The sequence below is a fragment of the Ambystoma mexicanum genome, chromosome 9 (genome assembly GCF_040938575.1).
Source record: "Ambystoma mexicanum isolate Mex_15411 chromosome 9, UKY_AmexF1_1, whole genome shotgun sequence".
Classification (NCBI taxonomy): domain Eukaryota; kingdom Metazoa; phylum Chordata; class Amphibia; order Caudata; family Ambystomatidae; genus Ambystoma; species Ambystoma mexicanum.
This window is the reverse complement of record NC_090931.1, coordinates 573,804,312-573,826,232: the sequence shown is the minus strand read 5'-3', so window position 1 is coordinate 573,826,232 and position 21,921 is coordinate 573,804,312.

Genomic DNA, 21,921 nt, shown 5'->3' with positions numbered 1-21,921 from the left:
ACAAACTAGCCCCTGTGGCTACAAGATGGAATGCATTCATGAAAGAACATAATCTCTATGTGGCAAATGGGGCAATTTTGGGAGACATTCCTGCTAAAACTACATGGCATAGAGACAAACAATTTGCCTTGTTGGATTACTTGTATACAGACAGTATCTTCTTTAATTCTATTACTCAATTTGAAGTAAAGAAACAAACAGTCAGTGATCAGGATATCTTATCACTAACTTGGGCCTGGGAATATTCACGACAAGAAAAACATGATTCATTAGTCACAGATTTAATACTGAACTCAGCAAAAAACAGAATATCATGGACACTAAAACGCCTGACAGAATTAAACAATATATTGCTAAGGCCAGAATACTATAAAACAGATAGACAGTTAGAATTAAAGCCATCCTATGTAGACTCTATGGTAATATTTAAGTCGAATAACACTCGACGTGGTCGTACTACAAAGACCCGATTACATACTTACGACCCCGATGTTGCCCTGGCCAAGTCTCAATATAGAGCCAATAAAAGGGAGGCAGGCAAACTAGAGATAGCCCTAAGAGTCGTTGCATTAAGATCAATTAAAACCCACTATAGAAACTGGATAAAATCTAGACGCAGTATCATGAAACAACACGATGCAGAATCCATTTTGAGTTCCCTAGCTTCGAGAAGCTCCGCAAGAATATGGACACTATTAAATTATGCCCAACGTCCAGATGATATAGCAATGCAATTTTACCCAGTACCAAACGAGGTTTGGGCAGTATTTTACCAAACAATCTATGCTGCAACACCATGTACACAAGTAAATATGGGAGAAAGAAAAGCCTCTGTAGATCGTGTGAAATTTGACATAGAAAACATATTACATTATATCTCCAAGTTAAGTGTCTCGCATGCCCCTGGTCCCGACGGCCTCTCCAATTTTGTGATTAAGCAGCACCCTTTAGCATGGGCCAAAATACTAATGGTCATTTTTGAACAGGTAATAAAGTCTGGAAGGTTACCTTTATCGTGGAAAAAATCTATAATACTACCTATATATAAGAAAGGGGATAGATTGGACTCCGCAAACTATCGGCCCATCGCTTTGCTTGATGTGCCTGGGAAAATATTTGCCAGAATCATCTTGAGAGACCTTACTGGTTGGATAAAAATGGAAATATTACACGACCCATACCAAACCGGCTTTATGCGGGATTGGGAACTTCTATAAATTTGCACACTATACAGGCAATTAAGATGCAAGAATTGCAAAAAAACCAACCCATTTATTTGTCTTACATAGATTTTGCTGGTGCATTTGATTCCATCAGCCGAGAGCTGCTTTTTGATAAATTGGAGAGAGCCTTGTGTTCTGAATATTTATTGTTTTGGATAGAAGAGTTTCATACCAACACCACTGTCCAAATCCAGCTTTCTCTAGATGGTACTTTATTTGAACCTGTAGCAACATATAGAGGTCTGAAGCAGGGGTGCCTGTTGGCATGCACATTGTTTAACTTTTTTGTCGCAGACATTGGACAGATATTTCTGCTGATGCGGGCTGATGCCCCGCGAATGGGCGAGGTGGCGATCCCATGGTTGTTTTATGCTGATGACCTTGTGTTGTTGGCTAAGACTCCCAGGGCACTCCGCCTGCTACTCCTGCAGTTACAAACTTATGTTGACCAGAATCATCTGAAAATTAACAAGGAGAAATGCAAGATTATGGTAATGGAAGGTCATAGACGTAAAAAGAGCTCCCCGGCCTGCCTAGTCCAAGGTAGGAGGCTAGAACAAGTGACAGAGTATAAATATCTGGGTATAACAATCAGCTCATGCACAGTAGCTAAAATCTACCAGAGGGATCTTCAAATAAAGCTTAGAACAGGTATTTCACAAGCCCGAATTATACAAGCCAGATATGGTAAATACTCTTACTTACCCAGTTTAACATTCCTCAAGCAGAAATTGATACCTATTCTGTCCTACGGGGCGGAAAGAAGAGGCTTGCAGAAGGAAAGTCGATGGCACAGTATGGAGGGAGCTTTTTGGCGAGCGATACTGTGTTTTCCTCCAAATGTACGCATAGGTGCTATAAAACATGAGCTGGGGTTAACATCGCTTTACTCAGCATATCTTTGGAAGCTGGTTTCCCTGTACAGAAAATATATAATGGCATTGAAACAGCCTAATATACTGAGTACCATTGCAATTTATGTATTAACGACCAACCACAAAGTAATTAGACACTGGTGAGTTCTTATAAAAGAGATCATGGAAAACGCATCCATAATAGAGAAATTATTGATGCATAATCCTACGTGCGCCAAAGAAAAACTAACCAGAATTGATTAGTCACAAAATAGGGAGAAATGTATGAAATTGCAACTGTTTCCGGATAATGCCTTTGAAATAAAAAAATGTAACATACCGGAACAATACTTAAGTTACATTTCCAGATTCAACTAGAAGACAATGGTTTATGAGGACGAGATTAAATCTTTGGCATACAAATGAAATTCTCTATATGCGCAAAGTTAGCCCTACTAATGTCTGTCGATACTGTTGCTCCCCAGTGGAAATTGAGAGTGTGAAACACTTGGTAGTAAACTGTGTAGCATTAAGAGAGCATTATTAAGGGAGCTGTAGCACAGTTCTATACATTCTTTAGAGGGTATTTAATAACAGATTCAGATATTCTGTGGAGAGCTCTGTTTGACAGTCAAAAGTCTGCATTAAATGTAGCATTGGTGGATTTTATGGAATTTTTGAATTTGCCCGATTTTAATAATGAGGAATAACTTAGAAACAATTGTGAATGTGTAATGTATAAGAAAAATGATTTCTGTTTTTCTTTTTTCTGTTTGTATTATTTGAAAGGCTGGTTCGCTGGCCATAACAAATTAATAATAAAAAATGTTAAAAAAAGATTCCATAGATCACAGTGGTCCTGGCATTTTTCCAAAATCCAGAGTCATTGAAGGAAAGGGCCTGGCATTACCTAGATGTTAGGAGAACTGTGCTGGAATTTTTTAACCTACACTAAATGAATGCATCAGGAAGGCTGATAACCTGTTTGTGACCTTTGGGGCTGGGGGAGCTGGTAGGAAAGCTTCTACAGTGACTATTAGCAGAGGGATTCAGGAGGTCATCCTCGTGTCTAATGACAGAATGTAGCTGGAACCTCTGGAACCACTGTAGGATAGATTCAGGAGCAAAATAGCTAAATCTTAAGATAGAGCTCAAGCATTGCCAGAGATTTGCAAGGCTGCCCCTTGGGCTAGTCCTAAAACCTTGATAAGACACTATAGACTGAATGTGTATGGCCCAGATCCACTTCATATGCTGTGGGAGTGTTAGAATCTGGAACTCACTGGAGGAGTTGTGGTTTTATGATATTATGTTTACAAAAAAGTTGGTGATGGGGGCAATGCAAGTTCTCTATGTCAGGTAGTTTCTGATTGGCACCTTCCTAATAGAATTTGCTTGAGGAAATCTCATAGGTAAGTACTGGGAAAACGAAGAGGGACATGGAGGTAATAGTCGGATTATTTACCAGTAATCTTCATTACACCGAGTCCTACTCTTCCTCATCACAGTACTGACGTCCCTCCTCACCCTGCCAAAGTTGGGACGGGTCCCATGACTCCGTAGTAGGGGCAAGGCCGGAGAAAAGAGCTTCGGAAAGGGAGTTCCTGGAGGACACGTGGGCGTCGCGTGTAAATACTTTGACGAGGAAGAGTATGACCAGGAGTAATGACGATTAAAGACAAATAATCCGACCATTTCTCCTGGTACTTCTTCGCGAATCGGCTACTAAATGTCCATTACTGTTAAGAGTAAACCTCGATCATACACAGGCTCTTCAGTACATCCTGACGATGTTCTATGAATACCGGGTTCTATAAATGTAGCTGCGTTGTGTTCATAAATCGTATGTGCTGAAATATATATGCATGTTCTGTTCATAACTACTCAGATGGACTTCCAGGATAAACAGGCATGGATGTGGAAAAAGGTATAAAACTCTGCCTTTTTGTAAGATCTAGGTTATAAATCCAATACTGGTGCGAAGTATGCATAATGCACAGCGTGATCCCTCTGAAGGCTTCCTGAAAGCTTTATATAAAGTTATGCTTCCGGTGGTAAACGGGCCGCTGCAAGACAAACCAAGCGAAACATACCACGACCGTGACGTCAGCTTGGCACAAGTGTGCTTGGGAGTTGGGATGTTAGAAGCGAGCGTGCCATACTCTCGGGCCTGTGGCGCTGTCGAACACAATGATGCCTGTGTTGAATAGTTGACATTTTTAAGGCAACTGTGTTTCTTTTGACCCCTCCCCCAGCCTTTGGTGTCTCCCAGTTGTCTTAGTTTAGTTCTGTTGCACATTATTACCGAGACACATTGCAAGAAAACACGGCAGATTGTCTGGCCAAGGTGCATTTAAACTTTTCAATACATCTACAAGTTTAAAACTATATAAGCACTGCTTTACGAAATCTTACAAATAAGTGACATGTTTAATGTACAGTGCTTTATGGATGAACGCATTTTATAATACCTAGGGCTAACACGGTACAATGCAATTTCTACATTTTATAAATCATGTGCTGCCAATTACCAGTTAATGTGGGACAAAAGAAATCATATACTATTTATTGCTTAGAGTATTTCTGCAAGTTTCACATGTATTTATATATTTTGCCGCACAACAATACCGGCTAGAATTGGAAGCAACACAAATATTACTTTGAATATAAGCAGCTCCTTTAGGCCTCCTGACTTCTAGTTCTCGCTCTCCGGGTGCCAACATTGATCATGCAGCGCCCTGAAGCTCCTTAGGGCGGTATTCGCGCTGCTATATAGTAAGTTAGAACATGCTGCAAACTGCTGTAGCAGGAGTTGACACTTCAGTCTTCATCACGGTACTTTACAGTTTGTTGCACAGGCTTAAAACAACTCTTGAGAAATGCGAGTCTAGGGGAATTGCACTCAAAGGCTGAGATGGAAAGAAAGCTAGTCCATCTGTGCCCTCCTGCAGACAACAATATAGCAGAAGCCTGGCAGCGACAGCTACATTGTCCTAAAAATATATGGCCACTTTCCATTCAGAAGGACAGCCTTTGAGAGCAGGCGAAAGGTGAGCAGGAGTGGAATGAGAGGGGGAGGGGATGCTGAGAGGGGGGTGGGGCGTCATAAGAGTGAAAACAAATCTCAGAGTAAAAGAGAGGGAACACGTCTGAACCAAGCACTGGCAAAGCCAATCGTTATGGCTCTGGCATAGGCATTTGAAGAGGGTCCGTGAGGGAAAGAGGGGCGGGAGAAGTGAGAGGAAAACGGGCTGAGGGAAAGAGGAGTGGTGAAATAGTGATGAGAGCAAGGGAAAGGTTGGAGCTCGCATGGCGAAGTCTGCAGATGTCAGTGTTGGGGTGGTCCACAGGGAACTCGGAAGATTTCACGGTAGGCTCCTGCACCATAGGCCTCTTTACTGTGGGTACCCTGGTTTTCTGCTCCTCTTACCCTCTCTCCCAAGCAACCTTCCCCCTTTCCTTCCATATTTCCGCCATTTCCCCAGCCAACTTTCTTGTTCGTGAACCTCTCTAATCTCAACGCACGGTGTAATTCATTGTCAGGGCCATTTTTGATTCCTAGTCCCCCCCCCTACTCCCCCACACACACTTTGGCAGATGTACGAGCAGAGAGAGGGCCCAGTGCATATTGAAGGGGGAAATAAGCCACACTGAATCTTTCTTCAGCAGGAAAGAAGATATACAAAACCCATGTGTCAGCAACTGGATCTAGTGCACCATTTCAGTATTGTAAATAGCATATACAACGCAACATAAATAGCATATACAACGCTATAAAATGTCAATTTAGACGTTCAAATGTAGCCAGCAAAGTATACAGATGAGGAAGGACACCTCACAAGTGTGATTTAATGAAGTTCAAAATGTGCATTAAAAGCTGAGTAACACAACACATCATACCATAAACAGCACATAGAAATATATACCGTGGCATTTTGAGTCCCAAAAGTCGACACTTAATAAGAAAAGAATACTGCTGTGGAATGGTACATTTAAAATGCGATTCTCCGAAGTGTGAAATTTGCACGATTAACAAGGAGACAGGGCTATTTAAAAAAATATCAACTTCCTCTAAAAGGGTCAAACAAACTATATTCTCATAAGGAATTTGATGCTGAATCCAAAAACACAACCCACGTTCGCATTTGTCAGGGTAGACAGGCACATCGCACACGTCTCACAGATTTACTTTATCAATCACCAAGTCTCTGAATGCACTTGGTGAATGCACTCCTATTCTCCCGTCTGGACCTACTCATTCTGCAGCGCACACTCTTGATGCTCCGATTTCTTCCGACCTTCCCCTCTCCGTCCCTCTCTCCACTCCTCTCTCCTGGAGTGATCACTTTCTCCTATCCTCCCACCTCACCCTCCCTACCCCACAAGCAAAGCCACCCTCATCACTGCCACCCACCTTCTCGGTCATCCGACCCATGAAGCGCGTGTCAGTTGAGGCTTTTGCTGCCACCTTCTCGCCCCCACCCCCCCCTTCGGCTGACTCCCACCCTGACACAGCCCTCTCCATGCTCCACTCTGCTATATCTGATACTCTTGATATCCCTGCCCCTGTCATGAGAATCCGCCTGAAGCCCAAAGCCAAATGTAACTCCTGGTATGACTCGGATCTCGTCACCCTTAAACGCAAGTACAGGGTGGCAGAGAGGAAATGGCGTGGCTCATGTTCATCCTCTGACAAACTGGCCTGCCGCCTGCTCCAAAGGCAATACCGTCTCTCCGTTCTCACCAAGAAGAGAGCCCTTATCCAAGCCCGCATCTCTGCGGCATCTAACAACTCGGCCGAACTCTTTAAAATCTGCAAGGAGCTTGCCTACCCTGCTGCTGTCTCTACCTCTCCTGTCCCCTCCCAGGCCCTCTGCACTGCACTGGCCTCTCACTTCATCTCTAAAACTCAGGACATCCTGTCCTCACTCTCATCCTATCACCTCCCTCACTCTCTTCCCGGCTCTTCCTCTGGCCCTTCTGCAGCCACCCCTCCTCCCTCCTTCTCTGCCTTTCCCCTTTTTTCTGCTGATGAGGTTTCCAGACAAGTCCAATCTATGAAAGTCTTGTCTAAACAGGTTCACCCTTGTTCCTCCAAAACTATCAAGGACCACATCGACTCCCTGGCTCCGGCCCTGGCTGACTTTTGCAACCACTCCTTCGCCTCTGGAGTCTTCCCATCCCCCCTTAAGCACTCCCTTGTGCACCCTCTTCTTAAGAAACCCTCTTCTGACCCCTCCTGCCCGGCTAACTATCGCCCAATCTCCATCACTCCCTTCCCTGGCAAGCTCCTGGAGAAACTGGCCATCTCCCAGTTTAACCTCCATGCTGAATCTGTTGGAAGTCTTCATGACCATCAATCTGGCTTCAGAGCCGCCAGAAGCACGGAAACTGCTCTCCTGAACATCTGTGAGGACCTGCTCTTGAATCTCGACTCCAACACTCTGTGTGTTCTCATCTTGCTCGATCTCTCTTCTGCCTTTGACACTGTCAACCATGCCATCCTGCTCAACCGTCTCTATGATAACCTGGGTATCACTGGCCAGGCTCTGGCGTGGCTGACCTCTTTCCTCTCCAATCGACCCTCCCAGGTCCAACTGGGGTCCTTCCTCTCTGACATCTTTTTCTCCACCTGTGGTGTCCCCCAGGGATCTAATCTTTCCCCCTGGCTGTTCAACCAGTATCTGGCACTCCTTGCCCACCGCATCGCCGCTCTCTGCCCCAACTTTCAGTGCTATGCAGACGATACCCAGGTCATTTTCAGGCTACCCCCGGCCTCCTCCTCTACTTCCCTCTTCTCTGACTGTCTGTCTGCTATTCAGGAATGGTGTGCCGCCAATGACCTCTGCCTTAATGCCAGTAAGACTGAGATTCTACTCATCGGCACTCCCACCCCATCCTTCCCTGCAGCTCTCTGGCCGGCCTCTCTTGGCCCTCTTCCTGCTCCTACCTGCAAGGCAAAAAACCTCGGGGTTATCTTCGACTCCACACTCTCCTTCTCTCCTCATATATCTGACGTCTCAAAAAAGTCACACTACCAACTGCACCTCCTCAGAGGTATTCTTCCCTTCCTCTCCTTCCCCCAGAAGCTCACTGTCTCCCGAGCCCTGGTTCTCTCAAAGCTGGACTACTGTAACAGCCTCTATCTTAATCTGCCTGCCTCCACTCTCCGCCCTCTGCAACTCATCCAGAACAGAACTGCGAGACTTGTCCTTGGCCTCAAGCCCAGGGACCGTATCTCTCCAGGACTGAAATCTCTACACTGGCTCCCAGTGGCTGCGAGGATAAAGTTCAAAACCCTCTGCATTGTCCACAAGGCCTTCTGGGGCCTGGGGCCTAAATACCTTCAACTCTCTCTTCCTAAATATCTTCCTTCCCGAGCCCTTCGCTCATCTGTCTCCAACTCCGTCAGGGTCAGCCGCTTCTCGAAGCTACAAGCTGGGGGTAGATCTCACTCCGCGGCAGGGGCCTCCCTCTGGAACAGCCTTCCTGCCTCCCTGAAACTTGAGGAGAACCATCTCCGGTTCCGGAAGCACCTCAAAACCTTCCTCTTTGCTTCTGCTTTCTCTCTGCCTCCCCCCTGCTAATTCTTCGCTGAAACTGCACTGAATCTGCAACTGGGCCACTCTCACCGACCCCGGTCCTGGGCCCAGCCACTCTCCACTTGCACTGCCTCCCTGGCAACCCCTGCACTGCGGGACTGTCTCTGTATCCCTACAGCCCCCCCCTTCCCAGCACTTGACTGCACTTACCTTGCACTTGCCACCAGCTGGCCCTCTTTATTTAATTATTTTATTTTATTCTTCTTACCTTGTACTGCACTTCCCCCCCTCCCCTTCCCCATGCACTTTCTCTCTTCCCCCTACCCCCTGCACTTGCGCGAACTGAATGACACCTGGCCTATTAGGATCGTTGTCTGTCTTCCCCTTGTTCCCCCCTCCCTGCCTCGCCGCGCCTTGAAACACTTGTGTATAGGCACGTTACAAATGCCATATCATATCATATCATATCATACCCGCTCGCATGGACCTTGATTATTTACTATTGCAAAGCCTTTTGTATTGTAAAGTCTATCATTTTTAGGGAGACTTATTGACTTAATCCTTACCTGCCAAGTTCTGGGGGATCAACGAGTCACACAACTGCTCTCACAACCACTTTTATACTTTCCATGTATTTTCTCATTTTACTTATGTGCTCCATTGCACGTCTCTGCACTTGGATATATTTTAGGATAGCACGATTTTATGAGGCATACTCGCCTATTTTAGGCATTCGGCCAATGGTGATCGAGTTGGGTGGTCGCACAAGAGTTACAGTATGTCAATTCATCAGCTCCGCCTCTCCCATGGCTCATAATAGTGAACTGACCCAGGCGGAGAGGCTTGCCCTATGCCTCCTGTAGGGCGGTGTAATGAAATACACAGAATAAGCAGACTTTTGGTTGAAAGCGGGGCTCTGGGAATTAAAACAGGGCTATGCAGGCAACTGTCTTTGCAGCAATGCTCAAGTTCAAGTACATTCTTTATGCCCCTAGAACTTACAAATACAATAGCAGGGAAACCAGAAGGGGAAAAAACAGAATTGAAATCAGCCCATGAACAATTTTACTGTTGACTCCAAACTCCCACCACCTTTTAGATTTTCTGAGGCAAGCTTTGAGCACATTATTGATATGACCTCCATTTGGAATCCCACCACTACACATTATTCAAGCTGTGTGTTACTGAACTTGAACCAGTCACAGATTTTGTGAATAGATTTTATTCTGAAAGGCTATATTCCCTCCGAACTAAAGAGAACCTGGATCATGTTGCAATTAAAAACAGTTTAATTAGATCCCAGCGATCCACAGAATCACCTTCCTATTGCAAACACTGCTTTCTTATTAAGGAATCTTGATAAAGTAGCGATGCTCCCAACTCCAAACCCACTTAGAACAAGGAATGCAACTTGGTGATTTCCAATCTGGTTTTCATAAACAACAAAACATGATCAAGGCCTCCACGTCACACACTCTCTACCCAAAACTACTTCAACATTCAATTATAGCAAAAATTGTCTATTTTATTCATCTATCAAAACTTTAAAATGTTTTTGAACATTAGTGTACATATGTGAAAACCAAACAATTCATAAATGATTCAAAATATTGCATAGGTAAAAATATATATATACATACTGTAATATATCAGACACAAAAACCTACATATTCAACATAAATTCCAGACGAACTGTAATCAACGTAAATGTTAAGTGCAAACAACCCCTAACACATTGGGGGACCCTTAACTCTTATTAGTCCCTCTTGGTGACCTGCTCCTTATTTGCAGTGTCTTGATCTCTTCTTAAACATCGACACAATGTGTTTCGGCCTTCCAGACAGCATCAGATGGAGCTTAAACCGTTTGCAGCCTTCATCATTGATGGGGAGCAGGTGCAAGTGGATCTAGGTCCCCTGGCCTAAGCCCTGCCCACCTGGTGCCTTCCTGCTTGCCACTCTTTTTCACCACCTAGCAAGCCCCACCCACCTGGTGCCTTCCTGCTTGCGCTCTTTTTCAACACTTAGCAAGCCCCGCCCACCTGGTGCCTTCCTGCTTGTCGCTCTATTTCCCTACTTAAGGAGCCCTCCAGCCTCTTTTCCTTTGCAGATGGGGAGCAGGTGCAAGTGGATCTAGGTCACATGGCCTAAACCCTGCCCACCAGGTGCCTTCCTGCCTGCCGCTCTTTTTCACCACTTATCAAGCCCCGCCCACCTGGTGCCTTCCTGCTTGCCGCTCTTTTTCACCACTTAGCAAGCTACGCCCACCTGGTGCCTTCCTGCTTGCCCCTCTGTTTCCATACTTAAGTATCCCTCCAACTTCTTTTCCTTTGCAGATGGGGAGCAGGTGCAAGTGGATCTAGGTCACCTGGCCTAAGCCCTGCCCACCTGGTGCCTTCCTGCCTGCCGCTCTTTTTCACCACTTAGCAAGCCCCGCCCACCTGGTGCCCTCCTGCTTGCCGCTCTTTTTCACCACTTAGCAAACCCCGCCCACCTGGTGCCCTCCTGCCTGCCACTCTGTTTCCCTACTTAAATAGCCCTCCAGCCTCTTTTCCTTTGCAGTTGGGGAGCAGGTGCAAGTGGATCTAGGTCACCTGGTCTAAGCACCACCCACCTTCTTAGCCCTGCCTCTTCCTTCCTCCTCTTAACTATTAGATCAAGGGCGTCTCTCGCCCGGGCGTCTGCAGTGAAGGGCAGACGAAGAAAAGGGCAATTCCTGTTTGGACCGGTTTGGACCTGTTTGGTCCTGTTTTGACCTGTCTGGTCCTGTTTGAACCAGGAGGACCCAGGGCCCGACCCCCTGCTCAGGCAGCAGGTAAGCATGCACCAACATGTGTTACCCCCTCTGTCCCCACAGGCTATTGCCACCCCGTCTGGTCCCCCTGTGATGTTCCCTTGTGCCCCCCCTTCTCGCACACATGTTGCCTGTTTTGCTTGATTCTTCTACCCTGCTCCCCCTCAACCTCCTCCAGCCTACTTCTGCAGGAGTCTGGCCTGATAAATTCTGGTTTCACCATCACAGTCTTGTGGCCAACGCTGGATTTGACTTTTATTGACTTCATTCATTCACGGTGCGTCACTCTTTCTCAACTCTCATGCTGGACTTTGTATCTTGTACTCATGGTGGCCCTGAATCATGCTGTTCCCATCCTCATCTTGTATCCTGGCTTGCAACATTATGTGTTACTACTGACTTCTGCAATTGTATTTGTTCTCCACTCTTGCTTCTCCACTCTTTTTGACTGCTTACTCTCTGTTCTCTCTTCCTTTCCCTTCTCCCTTTTCCTATCTCCTCCCCTTATTTTCTTCTATGCACTTACTCTATAAGAATTGTCCCTGGACCTAATATGATAGCAACCTCGTCTGTTTCCTCCACCCTCCCATTACTGTTTTTTTCCTCCCCACCTCCCCTCCAGCACTATCTGAAATGCCATCAGGCCTAGTATGATAGTCGCTTGTTTTGTTCCTCCCCTCCCTTTCTGCACCCCTCTCCCTAACCTTTTGTTTTTCTACGGCTCTACCAGTAATGTCATCAGGCCTAGAATGGTAGTCGTCTGTCTGTTTCCATTTCCTTCCCACTCTCCCCCTCCCTTCCTTATCTATGTCTTAGCTCTTGCATTATCTGAAATGTCGTCAGACCGAGTACGATAGTTAATTTCACATCCTTACTGTTCATGGCCTGTAAGAATGTCATTGTATTTTCCCTTGTTCCCTCTCTTGCCTTGAAGCGCTTTGGAACACATTGTGTATAGGCACTATATAAATAAACTTTCATATCATATCAGGACAAAATCAATGTATTCACCATAGCCTATTTGCTCTGCGTGTGCTTTCAACCAGTCACCTTTTCTTGTCTAGATGGATGTTGAAATCACCCATGAGAAGGAGTTTAGAGGTGGTTGTGAGGATAGAGGAGCAGAAATCGGCCCATTCGGAGAGGAACAAAGTGGAAGAGCCAGGTGGCCTACAGATAGTGGCAATGGTCAGAGAGGAGGAGGGAGAGATGACCAGCTTGCAAACAGGCTCTCAAAGGAAAAGTAAGGCTGGGTGGGTATGAGGGAGGAAGGGAACCACTCAGGGAAATTCAAAGCAACCCCACCACCAGCACGGTTGGGGTGAGGGCTGGAGATGATGCTGTAGCCATCAGGGAGAAGGGAGTCAAAAGCAGTGACTGAGCTAGTATTGAACCACATCTCGGTTGGAGTGACGATGTTGAGGTCAATGTCTTCAAGAAGGAGGCAGATGTCGGCAGAGTGTTTGATGGCAGAGTGAGCGTTAAGTGTGGCAAGAGGAAGAAGGTCTCCACTTTTAAAGGTTTTCCGAGGAGGAGTACAGGGGCGTGGTACACCAGTTGGAGGGCGAACACAGAGAGAGTGGAAGAGGGAGTAGCAGATGTGGGAAGGATATTAATGAGGGACGGCAGGCGTGTCAAAGAAAAGGAGGTTGGGTTGAGGACCCTGAACCAGTATAGTGCCAGTGTGATAGACATTAATGATACACCTGGATGATGCGAGTCCCACTAAGAGGACTTCTGATTTGGTGCCACCATTAATGGGAGAGGATGTGCAAGGGGGGAGAGAGTAGAGATGAGATGAGGAGTCCACAGGCCCGGGGAGGGGTCACAGAAGAGGATATCATGGAAGACCTGTCTGGAAGTTGCAGTGACGTAGGTATCTGCGATGGGTAGGCGAGAGTTAGTGGCCAGGATATCTTTTTTGTGCTTTTTTCTTCCAGACTTTGTAAGAGAGGGAGGGTAGGTGGTAGTGTAGCAGTTCGAGAAGATAGGGAAGATGTTGAGTGCCATAGGGGCGACAGAGGGTAGTTGAAGTAAAGAGGAGTGGCTGCACTGCACAGTCCTGGCCCAAATTCACTAGGCGCCTAGTAGTTACAAAATGGACACAAAAGACACACAATGCAATGCAAAAATGGGGTGCAAAGATGTCAAAAACACACACCTATGAGACCACCAGGGGGCGCAGACGTTATGGCTGCTTGAGCCTCCTCTCCCTCACTGATAACACGGATCATCACAGACCAAAAACCATAGATTGAAACCGGACCCCTCTGAGCATATAGGGACCAAAGTGGGGTCATAGCAGAGCTCACAGATGACCCGAAGGCCGCCCAACTGGAGCGCAGCCTTGACCACGAAGCAAGTATGGATGACACTACAAGAGAGTAGAGGCAGGGACCCGACTTGCCGGCACCCGGCGGGGGACAAGAAGGCTGTGCAGTGCACCAGACTGCCTCTACATTCCACCCGACACGAGTCATAGGGGGTAATGAGGCCACGCAACACGAATTAACATCAGCACTGTTGACTCTGATAATTCGGGTCAGCAGAAGATAGCTGCGCCAATCCCACTGCACAAGGCGAGCAACATAAGCGCAGGAAAGTCCCCTGCCCTAATGCGTGGCTCCATTGGTGCCCGCGTTCATGGTGAGAGCCCCCGCTGGGCAAAAAGTGACAAACTATCAATCAGAGCAGCAGCCCAGCGCCTCACTCATGGCAACCACTGCAGACAATTCTTTTGAACCGTTGCTCCCAGCCATTGGGTTGTGGTTTCATGGAGGCGCAGCAGCACATTATTAGAGTCATACTACCCAGAGCCAGTACCCCGAATTAGACAATTGTAAGGTGCCCTTACACGTTAAAAAGAGCACATCCAAGAGTGGGGAGGTAACAGGAACCTTTGTAGAATACAAACAGCCCTCACATAATGTGGCCATTCAACTAGAAAAGCAGCCCTGGTGTGTGTGGTGTCAAGGCATAGGCCTGAAAGAGTGAAGGGATGAAGAGTGCAGAAAATAAACAGGCATGTGGAGACAGCCTTTCAATAAGTTGGCTAGGCAGACAGCAAACGTTGCTGACACAGCACAGACCACCGCCCCAGTAGGAGAGAGCAAATGCACAAGATCACCCTCAACCTGGACCCACGCACAGAGCTCAGGCTGCGCAGCTTCTGCTGCAAATCAGCAGACAATGAACCAGAGCAGGCGGCAAGCCCGCCAGACATCCCAGGGGCAGACCACGACATCTCAACTAAGGCAGATATCCACCTCTTGCTAGGAGAAAAAACGATCAATGAGATCCAGTCTGACTGAGAAGGTCACTGATCTGCAATCTATAATGGTCAAAGCCGAGGATCGTATAGATGCTCTTGAGAAAAATCAATTACCTGGCAGCCTCACAGTAATGAACAGTGAAACTCGGTTCCTGGATTTAGAATAAAGGCTTGGCGCTCAAATTGGACGACCTGGTAAACAGGTAACGGAGATCAAATATACGCATAATGGGCCTCATTGCGAAGCCGGGAGAATCCCTGTCTTCTTTAGAGAATCATGTGAAGGCCCTGATTGCTTCACTTTTTGACCCCTCAGCGTCTGCAGACTTTGAGTTTGATAGAATACACAGGCTTGGGGTCCAGCAAATGGCCTGAGGTCTGACCTTGCCAAATTTCACTACTTTAAACAAAAACAAACATCCTACAGAAGGTGAGAGAGGAAGATCCCATCGAATTTGAAGGATGCATCATTAGAATATTCCAGGACCTATCAGCGACCACACTCTTTAAGCGAAAACACTGCTGCCCACTCATGACCTGGCTGCAGGAGCAAGAGATCTGATACCGATGGCGGTTCCCCTTTTCACTGAGCTTCGAGTACAATGGAGAGGCGTATTGTGTTATGTCGGAAGAAGAGGCTTGAGGGTTCTTGGAGGGCTTGCAATCAGGTACACAATTAACAGTCTGGGTCAAGGCCTGAGTGCCCCGGGGTCCAATAGACAAGGCGACAGCCTCCTCGCCATGGAGGGGCCGTGTGCAAGGTTCCAGGAAGTACAACCGCTTCAATACTCCATGAAGGTTGAACCCTCGGTAAAGGTTTGTGAGACATGGAAATTGCCTTATTCTTTCTATTTCTTCTTCCTTTTGCTTTCTCCTTTTTACTGCTTTTTGCCAGTTCGATAGGAGAGCCAGTCTTAATACCCTACAGAAAGGGTTAAAACTGTTATAACGACAAGGCGCTATTTCACATAGAGCAACAGAAACCTCATAAACTCACGCCCCATAGGTCGGTCCTCACGACGCTATGTTTGATTTAGTTTGTGACATTTTTGATTATGGTTGCGGTATGTTACCGCTTTCACGTATACAGATATAGTTTAATTGTACACAGCTCGGTGAGGGCCCCCTGAAATGTGGCCCTTCTTACTTTAGGGAATCTCATTAAGAAAAGGAGTGTCAATGGTGGCACTTTTCACTAGGGGGCTGCGGTTCAGGCAGAGGGGATGCACATCTGGTGGGAAAACTGTTCACACTAACACACTTATGATTAAAAAGAAACAGCATAACACACACATAATCTTCAGACACGGTTCACCTCCTTGTAAGATTGTTGGGCGAATAGATCGACCGACCGGGGCTAAAATGAGATAATGGACATGCCATCATGGTATTAGCTGATGGGATAAGGTTTGGATACCTTAACTTTAAAGGTTTGAATTCACTGCAAACGCGTTTCATGTTAATGAGAGAATTCAAACTTTCTAACTTAAACATGTTGTGTGTTCAAGAAACAAAATTCGTAAATGGAAAGGAATTCAAAGTCGCAGGGAAAGAGCTAGGAGGGGCACTATGGGCGTCATGACAGCACAAGAAGGGAGGAGTGGGCATTATATACAGGAAATACTTAGATCTCCAAATATCGCAGATTCATAGGAATGAGGAGGGGAGGTATATTGCAGTGAAGGGGAAGGTGAGGTCACGCCTTGTGACTCTGCTTGACCTACGCACCCAATCAAAATCAGTTGACCTTCAGCAGGGATCTGTTTGTCTTCCTTGAAGGCTGGAAAGCGCGTCTGTTAATATGTGGAGGAGATTTTAATGATATATCAGACCCCATTATGGGCTGGGATTCCATGAGGCAGGGGGCGCTCTCCCCATCCTGCCCGGTCAGTGAGTGATTCCCCGACCGTACCTAATTGATACAATGAGAAAGGCGTATCCGCAGAAGAAAGCGTTTACTTTTTACTCCCCGCCACATTTGCCATACTCATGAATAGACTACATTCTTGTTGAAGCCACACACGAATATACCATACTAACCGCTGCCATTGACATTATAGCATGGTCAGATCATGAAATGTGCTTATTGAAACTAGATTTGGGCCTACCTCCACAGACGGATCGCATATAGATCTGTAACGACACTCTTTATAAAGACCCATTGTTTAGAGATACCCTTGTTGAGGAGATAAAAAGTTATTTTATTATTAATGTTACCGGGGAACTTACATTAAAGACAATATGGGAGGCGGCCAATGCCACAATCCGTGGCGTCCTGATAGCAGAGGGGGCGTTCAGGAATAGAACCAGATTGCTAAGGAAATCTGCACTGAAAAAAGAGATTAAACAGAAGTAATTGTCCCTCCAAACTCAAACCACCTGCAGAGAGGAAACCTTGGCGAACATCAGAACACTCCGGAAAGAACTGAGTGACGTATGACAGGATAAAGCGTTGACTCAGCTTCTGCATTTGAAACAAACATTTTATGTGAAGGGCAACAAAGCTCACACTATGTTAGCTACACACCTGCGAAAACAGAGGGCAGACAGGGCTATTCACAAGGTGAAAGACGAAAAGGGGAAAGACTTGCTTAATCCAGGTGACATCACTAAGCACTTCGCCCAATTCTATGCTACCCTACACGCTGCAGAGGAGGGGGGCACAGAGGAGGACATGCCGCACTATTTATCAAGATTTCCGCCCGCCTGATGCCAAACAATAGCCAAGTAATGCTACATGCCCCAATAACGACAAAGGAAGTTCAGAGCGCCATATCCAAACTAAAAGCGGGCTTGGCGCCGGGGCAGGACGGGCTCACACCAGCCTTTTATAAAGCTTATAGCAACTCCTTAGCTCCCTTCCTGGTGAAAGTCTTCAACCAAATTCTGGAAACTAGCCAGGCCCCAGCCTCATTCACAGATACTAGAATAATAGTTATACCGAAGGAGGGCAAGGACGTCCAATTTCAATTATAAACGTAGATATCAAGATCTATGCAAGTATCCTGGCTGGCTGATTCTCCCAAGTCTTACCTCAGCTGGTACACACGGACTAGGTCAGATATGTAAAGTGCAGGCAGGGCGTGGACAACATTCATAAAACTCGAGATCTGATTGTCTCCATCGTTGATTATGACGATTGTCCCACCCTGATGTCAATTGGCACAGAGAAAGCATTCGACATGGTGGATGGCCTTTTCTGCGCGCAGTAATGAGAAGAACTCTGGAAATTAAAGAAAAAATCTTTCTGCACCAAATTACACAGACATTTCCCCCATGAGTACTTACAAGCAAACATTATTCCAGCTGGCTTAGTGGTACAAAATGAACTGTGTCTATTCTTAGAGGATGAACAATACAAGAGCAACTTTAGCTATATAGCGACTAAGTGTAGTAGAGCCCTGATGGTCCTCACCATCTCCACCGCACAAAGCCTTGCAGCATTGACCCAATTAGAACTAGATATGGCAGAGGCAGTTTTTCGCTCCAGTACAGTCATTACCAACACCCAGGACAGACTTAACAAGATTCAAAAACAATTTGAAGAATTTAAAAGCACTACTTTGAATTAAAAAAAAAAATTGGCCTGAGACATCAGAGGCATTCAAGAATTTAATCTTGAGGGTATTTACCCCTACCTTACAGCCAATTACCTACAGACAAGCAACATGGGCAGAAACCTGATAGGTGGTGTACAAAGGGGCCACAAACAGCGGGTAGCCTTTTCAGATACCAGCAGTGATTCATTGCAAGGCACAGTAGCAGACCACGGTTACATTTACCCTGCCTTTCCCATTCCCTACGCCACCTCCACCACTCCCTCTGCAATTTGGTAGATATAGGCCTTTTGTAGGCATAGGCCCTATAGGAGGCCAGGCATGGCTTCAATATTACCCAGACCCCAATTGGCAGAAGGCCCCTCGGTGACAGAGACCAAGACAGAGGGCCAATTTCAGATAGCACAGCAACTCTCCCTCCCGCTATTCAACCTATCAGGACGCTCGCTATCCAATGCCCAGATTAGTGTACTGTCCAAGGGACTATCTTTTGTCCCCACTATGAGCACAAATTGGTCTTTAGTACGAACGGATATCCGTACATTTTTAAGGAAGATCAGATTATGCTCCTTCTTCAACAAGAGGCTACATTAGATACAGGCCTTAGATGCCCCTCCATGTTCACACCTACGAATAATCAAACTCCTAAAGAGATTATAACGTTTGAGAAATGTATTCTCCAGGAAGTGAAAAACGTGAGCAGAGTAACCAAGCTGAACGATATAACTTATCCAATGCAGAGAGGCAAGCTATTAGATCACAATCCACTGACTCCTAACTTGTCATAAAACCAGCATACAAAGGGGGAGCTATAGTCGTGTTTAACCAGACACAATACCAACAGATGGTGGAAGACCTCTCAGATGACCCAGAAAGTTATAAGAAACTATGCAAGCACCCTATTGCAGACCTTAACAAAGAGATATTGGAAGTCACATCTTTAGCAAGACAGAAAGAATGGCTCACTGAAGATGAGTTTTACTTCCTCAATACCTCTGACTGCCGTACACTGGCATTCTTTGCCATTCCGAAAATACATAAGGATGCCAGTAAACCACCAGGTTGTCCTATAGTTGCGGGCTGTGGATCCGTTTTCGAACCGATCTGCAAAATTATTGATACATTTTTACAGCCCTTAAGTCAAAACACTGATACCTACATCAGAGACAGCACATCAGTCATTCAACTATTTGAAGGCATCACCTTTGCCCCCACAGAAGAAATTTTGGTTACACTTGATAAACCTGCACTGTATACAAGTATCCCCCAAGAAGAGGCGATACAATGTATTCAGGAAATACTTATCAATGAGCCGCCACCTAGAAATATCTCAGCAGAATTCATTTTGGATCTCCTAGTCATCGCCATACAAAAACTATTTCAAATACTGGGGCACATTTTCCTTACAAACTCAGGGTACGGCAATGGGCACAGCTTTTGCACCTAGTCTGGCTATCCTCTTCATGGCAGCGTGGGAAAAACACTTTGTTTTGACAAAAACTAACCCTTTTTTTAACCACATTAAATTGTGGCAGCGCTATATAGACGATATAGTCTTAATGTGGATTGGCCCAGCAACACAGCTGAACGATTTTCTCACATGGTTAAACCAATGCCACAGTAACATCCAGTTTACCATGAACACCAGTAACATAGAGATTCATTTTCTGGATCTATTCATACAGGTAAGAGACAACACATTAGAATGTTCCCTTTACAAAAAACAGATGGACAGGAAGACCCAACTCAATTTTTTGAGTTTCCATCCAAGGATCCTCAAGCAAAATCTACTGTATGGCTGATTCCTCCAACTCAGGAGGAACTGCACCTCAATCACTGACTATCAGATACATGCAGATAATCTTAGACACCGTTTACTGACCAGAGGGTACCCCAAGAAACTGCTCATGAGAGCCGCCAAAAGAGCCAGATATACACCCAGAGATATCCTTTTTGGACCAAGGAAAAATCAGAAACAAGATAAAATATTCTGTGTATTGACATACAATACCCACACTTATATAGTAAAAAAAAGTAATCAAGAAATTCTGGCTCTGATGCGGCTGGACATAGCGAATGAACATTTTTCATTTTTCGCTATGAAGAGACAAAAGAACCTGAAGGACCTTTTTGTCCAGCAAAGGCCCCCAGAAAACAGATTGAACAACACTGCATGGGACCTATGACCACTCACAGGTCCCTTGCATTGTGGGAGGTGCTCATTATGTAAACTGAGTAGGAAACTTAAAGAGGTCGAAGTACGAGGACATCAATGGAAATTGCCCCTGTGGGCTGAAGTATGTGGGACAAACAATGCAACCAGTCCACACGAGGATCGTTGAACATAGATCCCGGATTCGGTGCAAGAACATCACTGTCCCCCTTATGTCACACTACATGGAGTATGGACACTCCATAGATGATATGTCCTGGTGGATCCTTGACACCATCCCTAAGAACCCATGCATGGCACATAGCCTATAGATGCATTAATCCAGATGGATACATTGCCTAGACACTATGGACAAGGGCCTCAATGAGGCCCTACTTCAGTACTCGTAACATGGCAAGCACTCCCTACCAGCAGGCTCTGCCAGCTGATTGTCCTCCCCCTCTTCCCTTCTTGGGAGATTGGGTGTCAGTTGGATCCCTCCTGGCACCTTACCCAGGTGACGGCATTCAGCTCCCCCACAGCCCTGGCATTATTTCATCAACTTGTCACGTATCCTTGTTGCCTTTTCCATTAGTGCACATACTACTTGACGGCCCTACCCTGGCCCCCTATTACTATTTGATCAGTCTCCGATTGGGCCAGTATAGTACCATGCCATCTTCTGTATCCCCTCTGCATTTAATCCACTTCTTTGGTTTTCCTTTATCTCTGTGGGACCTGCACCCTCATTCTACCTTTACCCTTCATGCTATTCATTACTTCTATAGCCCGAAGGCCTGGCATCGCTTGTTCCTTCTTTCATTTATTGCTTTTATGCCTAAGATCTGTGTGTGTGGCCGTGTGCCTTCCACCTTCTTGGTTGTGGGCCTGTCGCCATAACGACCGGCGATGCTGGCACTCTTACACACACACCCTTTTTCATCCCTGCCATCCTGCACGTGACCTGCATTGGTTCATTCATGTGATCAGCCCCACGGCTCCCGGACCTATGTTTGAGGCCAGCCGCCCCAGTGCCCTCCACGGCATTTGCATCTATACTTTGGACACTGCCAGGTAGGAACTTTCTCTTTGCTTCGTTCCTTGTTGTGTTTCCTTTCCGGGCTTCAGTGCTCTTACGTCTTTGTGCCAATGTATTCAGATGGGCAATCCAACTCTCATCGGGCCTTTTTCTTTTTCTTCCTCTTTTCTTTTGTATCCATTAGCCAGCCGTACAGCCTGCACGGCCGGAGTGGTCATGCCTTATCCTCTACCAACTCGGCTCTGTGACATGGCCTCCACTTAATGTGCTTCTTCAAGGACATTTACCATCCGCCATCACGCTTTCTGAGTCTGGCCTTCGGTTAAGTTGTATATTATTGCACCTGATTCTCTCCAGTGTCCCCTGGGGCATACAATCACCTGATTGCTTCGTCCATTTCAATCAGAAGGGAGTTTGCACTAAGGCCCTCCACTTTCCTACTGCGGTGGCTGCTTCTTTGTTTAACTCTTTTGTTTAATTTGATTCCAGT